The sequence below is a fragment of the Papio anubis genome, chromosome 10 (genome assembly GCF_008728515.1).
Source record: "Papio anubis isolate 15944 chromosome 10, Panubis1.0, whole genome shotgun sequence".
NCBI lineage: Eukaryota > Metazoa > Chordata > Mammalia > Primates > Cercopithecidae > Papio > Papio anubis.
In genome coordinates, this window is record NC_044985.1 from 40124790 (window position 1) to 40132169 (window position 7380).

Below are 7380 nucleotides of genomic sequence, written 5' to 3' on the forward strand. Positions count from 1 at the left end.
GGCTTTTGTGAATAGACTAGTACCCTTAGACTCCAGAAACTCCTATAGTTGAGCAGATCAGCCAAATCTGGAAAAATCTTTACAACATCATTTTTTTTTTTTGAGACAAGGTCTCATTCTTCACTCAGGTTGAAGTGCAGTGGTGCTATCTTGGCTCACTGCAGCCTTGACCTTCCAGGCTTAGTGAATTCTCCTACCTCAGCCTCCCAAGTATCTGGGACTACAGGTGCAGGCCATCACTCCTGTGTAATTTTTGTATTTTTTGTAGAGATGGGGCTTTGCCTCTTAATCCTGTTACAATGGCAAGGAAGTGCCCAACATATGAACTTTTGGGGGACATACTCAAACTATAGCAAATATGTACCTCCTTCTGTTTCCATCCATTTGTAAACAGCATCTAAATTATAGAATTTGCATCTTTCCAAGTAGACTCTAACTTACTACTCAATAAATACTTCTAATTCTAAATGCAAATTATGATTACTATAATTTTTCACGTTGGGGTACTTTCTGAAAAGAGTAATGTTTATTAACTTTCTCTGAATTAAATGTAACCAGTAGTTTTTCGGCCCTCGGGTTGGTATTAATGATAATTATCTGTGGTGATGAAGAATTATTAATAGTTATGGCCCTGAGGAGCAAAATAATGTATTTCTAAAAGCTACTTGTTCCTATAGGTAATGAGTAAAGCAATCCAGTCCTTTTTCATCCAGCAAGCCACAAGTACTGGAATAATTCCCTGATACCAGGTATAGATGACTCTCCTCCCCACCCATGTCCTTGTCTCTTCTTGAACCCCACCTCCTTTTTTTTTTGAGATAGAGTCTTACTCTGTCACCCAGGCTGGAGTACAGTGGTATGATCTTGGCTTACTGTAACCTCTGCATCCTGGGTTCAAGTGATTCTTCTGCCTTGACCTCCCAAGTAGCTGGGACTACAGGCACCCAGTATCATACTAGGCTTTTTGTTTATTTGTTTGTTTGTTTGTTTTTTGTATCTTTAGTAGAGACAGGGTTTCATTATATTGGCCAGGCTGGTCTTGAACTCCTGACCTCAGGTGATCAGCTCACCTTGGTCTCTCAAAGTCCTGGGATTACAGGCATGAGCCACCGTGCCTGGCCTGTTCTTGAGCCTTTTTAATGGCCAGCAGATCATCAGGGACAACCTACTTGAGGAACTCATTCACGTACTATGATTATGGGGTGGGGGAGACAGAATGCATGAAGTTAAGAAATACTTGTTTTTAGCACTTGAACACCTGCCTCCACCAGTTTCATTTTATGTGAAAAAAAAATAGAGAGGAGAAGTTGGAGTGAGTAAGCTTCTTTCACCCTCTAGCAGTGCAAATTCCTGACTGCAAGGAGCTCTGGGCAGAAGTCTTCCACTTTCAGAATTATGGCAGCCTAGAGTGCTCATGTATTCAATGAAGAATTTGAGAAAGTATGTGCTCAAATGCAGTGGTTCTGTACCTTGTCTGCATATTACAATCACCTGGGTAGCCTTTCAAAACAGCTACCAATTAAGTAAGTATATTTGCCAGTGGGATCTAGGCATCAGTATTTTTTTAAAGCTTGCCAGGTACCTCCAATGTGCAGCCAAGGCTGAGAACCTCTGGCTTAATAATGAGTTTCTCATGTGGACATGCTAACAGTTCTCAAGCAGTGGCTCTCAGCCTTAGCTGAACATTGGAATCAACTGAGAGTTTAAAAAGCTGTTGATGTGGGGGAAATGGGGAAATGTCGGTCAAAGAGTACTTTGAGTTATAAGATAACTTTCAGTTATAAGATGAACAAGTCCTGGGACCTAATGTTATAGCATGGGTGGTGATGGATGTGTTAACTTGATTGTGGTAATCATTACACAGTGAACACATATACCAAATCATCATGTTGAACACCTGAATACATTAGATAGATAGATAGATAGATAGATAGATAGATAGATGCTGATGCCTGGACTCACCCCTAGAGATCCTGATCTAGTTGGTCTCGGTTTAGGCTCAAGCAAGCATCGGCATTTTTCAAAGCCTTCCTCATTGCATCTAATGTACAGTCAGAGTAAAAACCAGTACCTGGACTGGGAATAAACATTTTGGCTCGTACCCAGCTCTGAGGGAAGGATGCTCAACACCTCCTGGACAAAAAGTGCCAGGAGCTGAAGCAAGAAATGTGAAAACAGTGCCAGAGGTAGAAGTCACCTGCTTCAAAAGGGTCAATCCTTGTGTATTAGTCAGGGTTTTCCAGAAGGACAGAACAAATAGGATATATATATATCCTATTATATATAGTATAATATATATTATATCCTATATATAATATATATTATATACTATATATCATGTATAATATATATATCCTATTTATAGGGAGTTTATTAAGGAGTATTGACTCACACCAATTACAAGGCAAAGTCTCACAATAGGCTGTGTGCAAGCTGAGGAAGAAAGAAGCCAGCAGTGGTTCAGTCCAAGTCCAAAAGCCTCAAAAGCAGGGAAGCCGACAGTGCAGCCTTCAGTCTGTGACTGAAGACCCGATAGCCACCAGCAAACCACTGATGTAAGTCCAAGAGTCCAAAGGCCGAAGAACTTGGAGTCTGAAGTCCAATCCAGCATGGGAGAAAGATGAAAGCCAGAAAACTCAGCAAGTCAGCTTATCCCACCTTCTTCTACCTGCTTTGTTCTAGTTGCACTGGCAAGCAACTGGAAGGTGCCCACGCACATTGAGAGTGGGTCTCCCTCTGTCAGTCCACTGACTCAAATGTTAATCTCCTCTGGCAACACCCTCACAGACACACCCAGAAACAATGCTTTACCGGCTATCTAGGCATCCTTCAATCCAAACAAGTTGACACCTAATATTAATCATCACACCTTGTGAATGATATGTGTGTGACACAGACTGAGAATAGGGGAAATCTGTCGCTAACCAAGAGAGATGTGGGGAGCATAGATGATAGAACTGCATTTTAAATATTCCATAATTTTCGACGTTTGGTGTGTTAGGCCATTCTTGCATTGCTGTAAAGAAATACCTGAGAGACTGTATTTTTTGTTGTTGTTTTATTTTTATTTTATTTTATTTTATTTTATTTTTGAGATGGAGTCTTGCTCTGTCACCCAGGCTGGAGTGCAGTGGCACCAGTCCCCGCTTACTGCAACCTCCACCTCCTGGGCTCAAGTGATTCTCTAGCCTCAGCCTCCCCAGTAGCTGGGATTACGGGTGTGCACCAACATACACTGCTAATTTTTGTATTTTTAGTGGACATAGGGCTTTACCATATTGGCCAGGCTCGTCTCGAACTCCTGGCCTCAGGTGATCCACCCTCCTCAGTCTCCCAAAGTGCTGGGATTACAGGTATGAGCCACCTCACCTGGCAAGAGAGGGTAATTTTTAAAGAAAAGAGGTTTGATTGGCTCACGGTTATGCAGGCTGTACAGGAAGTATGATGCTGGCGTCTGCTCAGCTTCTGGGGGTGGGCCTCAGGAAACCAAATTCATGGTGAAAGGCAAAGCAGGAGCAGGCACTTCACATGGTCAGAGCGGCAATAAGAGGCGGGGGGAAGGTGCCACACACTTTTAAACAGATCTCACGAGAAATCATTCACTATCACGCAAAGACAGTACCAAGAGGATGGTACTAAACCATTCATGAGAAAGCACCCTGTGACCCAGTCACCTCCCACAAGGCCCCATTCCAACACTGGGGATTACAACTGAACATGAGATTTGGGTGAGGACACAGATCCAAACCATATCATTTGGTCATCCTCTTTACATATTTAAGCAGAACTGGATCCAACAAGCTTTCCTGAAAAGGCCCCCAATCCAAAAGTGTACCCCTGCTTCACCTCTCCCATCAGCCATAGTGGCTGACAAAACCCACTAAGTGAGAGCCTTTTTGGTTAAGGTAGGCCAGTAAAGCAATTTCACATTCCCTGTTGGCTTTAGAGCTCTAAATCAACTTTAAGTCCCCTGTTGGTTTTAGAGATCAGCCTCATTTGCTTTATCAGATGCACCTACATAGCCTGAACTCTTGAAATTTGAGGAGTGAACATTTAAAAGGGATCTTCTTTTTATTATTATTATTATTATTATACTTTAAGTACTAGGGTACATGTGCACAACGTGCAGGTTTGTTACATATGTATACATGTGCCATGTTGGTGTGCTGCACCCATTAACTCGTCATTTACATTAGGTATATCCTAATGCTATCCCTCCCCCCTTCCCCACCCCACGACAGGCCCCGGTGTGTGATGTTCCCCTTCCTGTGTCCAAGTGTTCAGTTGTTCAATTCCCACCTACGAGTGAGAACATGCGGTGTTTGGTTTTCTGTTCTTGCGATAGTTTGCTGAGAATGATGGTTTCCAGCTTCATTCATGTCCCTACAAAGGACATGAACTCATCCTAAAAGGGATCTTCTGTGGGCTCTGAAATTTCCGAATTGCCTGAGAAAAAAAGTTCAAAAAATGGAAGGCCTCAGGTGATGGAGAAATAACCATAACATGAGGAACAGGATCCCCCAAAAGATGACAAAGTTGAAGTCGCCAGAGGCCAAACATACTTCCCTCATAGTGAACTGAACAGTATAGTTTAAATTTGCATTGGGTGGAGAAATGGCTGTGTCCGCATTTCCTGATTCAGAATCAATTGAAGATGCTCATGTTCTAGTGCCTGAGGGTGGAATGCGGAGGGTGATTTGGAAATGTTCAGGCTTGGTAGAGCAGAGCTCTTCAATGACTGTCCTCTTGGACATTCTGTATTACATTTGAATTAGATCAGCCTGTGTCCTGTTCTAGTTTAAACCAAAATGTAATTATGAGCCATTATTTGTTTAAATTACTGTAAGCAAACACAATGGTTTATTTATTTTTAATTCAGAAATTGATTGTGAAACTTGTGGTTTGCTCAGGAGTGATTTTGAAACCTCTGTTTTCTGCTCTGGCTCTCGGCTTGCTGACCAAGTGGTCATTTATCGGGAGTGCTCTGCAACTGAAGGAAGTGGAAATTCTAGGCCCTCACGGTGCTACCTGTTGGGGCCAGCCTTACAGGTCAGCTGGAAGTGATGGTAACCCAGCTACCTCGACACCAGATCTCTCCCCTGCTCCCATCGGAGTGTCTGAGGCTTCCACCACTCAGTTTTCACCAGGCTGGGGTGGTATCAGCTTAAACTGCACCTGAAAATGTCAAACACACCTCATCTCACTACATGGCAAGTCAGCACATGGATTTACCTAGCACTCAGCCAACTGGAGAGGCAATTTCAGAGGGAAGAGGACTCGGGATAGGTCTTTTAATTTGGAGCTTGGGTACCATTAGTGGTTAGAGAGGGTTCAGAGGACATTAAAGGAGATGTTCAATGGCTTACACTACGATCACCATTTACCAATCCGTTAAGACTGGCCCAGGGTGTGAATATCAAAAAGAGAAAATAAAAATCTACCTGGAGCAAGTCCCCTGCCCCAATCTTATCATCGTTTATATATGATTAAGCTACAGGGAAGGTGGTGGTGTCATATTCTTTCTTTCAGTTTGACCTCATGAAAATGAAGAGCAAGTCGCAAATCATTTTAATCTGCAAGGGGTCATCTGGTTGTAAGGTATGGGGATTTGGCGTGAACACGTGGTTTTCCTGAGATGTGCATTTATTTTCGGGGGTGAAGAGTGTTCAGGTAAATCCATAATGTTTTCGTGTTTGAAAAGAAGGTCTCCACCTTTCTGTTCCATGAACCAGTCTCCACGGGCACCAGAGGCGACGCTCGCGGTACAGCCCGAGCGCTGGGCGTCTGGACCGGGGTTCCACCCGGCAGCAAAGCCGGAGGCCGGGCACCTCACGACCTCCTGGATCTGCGGCGCCTGCGTGGTAAGCCTGGGGAGGCGCCAGCTCCGGCAGGCATTGGGCACAGGGGAGTCCAGCCGCTCTGGCCGCGCAGGGCACCGGATCCCTCCCGGATCCCAGACTCCCGACACCCAGCAGAAGTGCCCTGGAGTGAGGCCTCATTCGTCCCAGCTGAGCGTTTCGTTGCCAACTCGTTGCGCGAGGTCTGAATGCACCGTGGAAACAACTTAGGGTGGATATGGGAAAAGAAGAAACATATTTCAGAAGCACTCACCAATATAAACTCTTAAAAATAAAGATCGTAATACAATAATTTAACTAGAGCTAACAGACTGAATGAGTATGGACATCAGAAATGAGATTTTCGGCTGGGGGATGTAGCTCAGTGGTAGAGCGCGCGCTTCGCATGTGTGAGGTCCCGGGTTCAATCCCCGGCATCTCCAAAACAGCCAGTGTTCGGTTTTTTTCCTCTTCCTCTTTTCATGTTGGTATTTTAGAATATTTACCCCGTTACCTGTAAAAACATTTTGCTCGCATCTAGGTGCCCAAAGACAGTATAAAAAGAGGATAGAAAAAAATCAGCGAAGCTCACGGAAACCTTTTTGACTGCTCGAAGTAAAAGTGAAATAGAGAATTAGCTTTCATTAATATTTCTTTATTTGCATGAGTCCAGCGTTTAAAGGACGTTATTGAACTTTCAGGCACCTGTGATACCCACGGGAAACACTATGGGTCAAAAAGGATAGCTTGCATTGGCCGGGAATCGAACCCGGGCCTCCCGCGTGGCAGGCGAGAATTCTACCACTGAACCACCAATGCTTATAGCATAGAAGTTTTTCTTTTGCTTACTAGAAGACATTTACACCCTGGTACTACTACCCTAGTAACAATCGTGTATTTCTGCATTCAAAACAGAAAACAATCAAACTTTTAATAACATAATTATCGTAAAACGCTAGAAAAACATTAACATTTACAAAAATTTTCATTATACTAACTTCTTTAGAACTTTATGAGATTCTTTCTTCTGAAACTCTTTGGTGAAGGAGGCAAATGAAGATTTTGTTATATATGCACAGGATTACACAATCACCTAGCCTATCTTCAGACACTTAGATAATTTATAACAGCTCTCCCTCCAGCCTTCTGCCATTTTTTTTCTTTTATTATTTTACCTATTCAGGCAAATACATAATGGAGATTTGTTAGAAATTGGGAATAGAGGAACACTTTTACACTGTTGGTGGGATTGTAAACTAGTTCAACCATTATGGAAAACAGTTTAGCAATTCCTCAAAGATCTAGAACTAGATGTACCATATGACCCAGCCATCCCATTACTGGGTATATACCCAAAGGATTATAAATCATGCTGCTATAAAGACACATGCACATGTATGTTTATTGTGGCACTAATCACAATAGCAAAGACTTGGAATCAACCCAAATGTCCATCAGTGACAGACTGGATTAAGAAAATGTGGCACATATACACCATGGAATACTGTGCAGCCATAAAAAAAGATGAGTTTGTGTCCTTTGT

The 7380-nt window shown here is 43.0% G+C and overlaps 2 non-coding genes across 2 annotated transcripts; one reads left to right on the forward strand and one right to left on the reverse strand.

Annotated features, from left to right (window-relative positions):
* Window positions 1–6208: 6208 nt before the first annotated feature.
* Window positions 6209–6280, forward strand: TRNAA-CGC. The gene has a single exon. It is a non-coding gene; the product is annotated as a tRNA-Ala (tRNA).
* A 305-nt stretch (window positions 6281–6585) lies between these two features.
* TRNAG-GCC lies at window positions 6586–6656 on the reverse strand. The gene has a single exon. It is a non-coding gene; the product is annotated as a tRNA-Gly (tRNA).
* Between the last annotated feature and the right edge of the window lie 724 nt (window positions 6657–7380).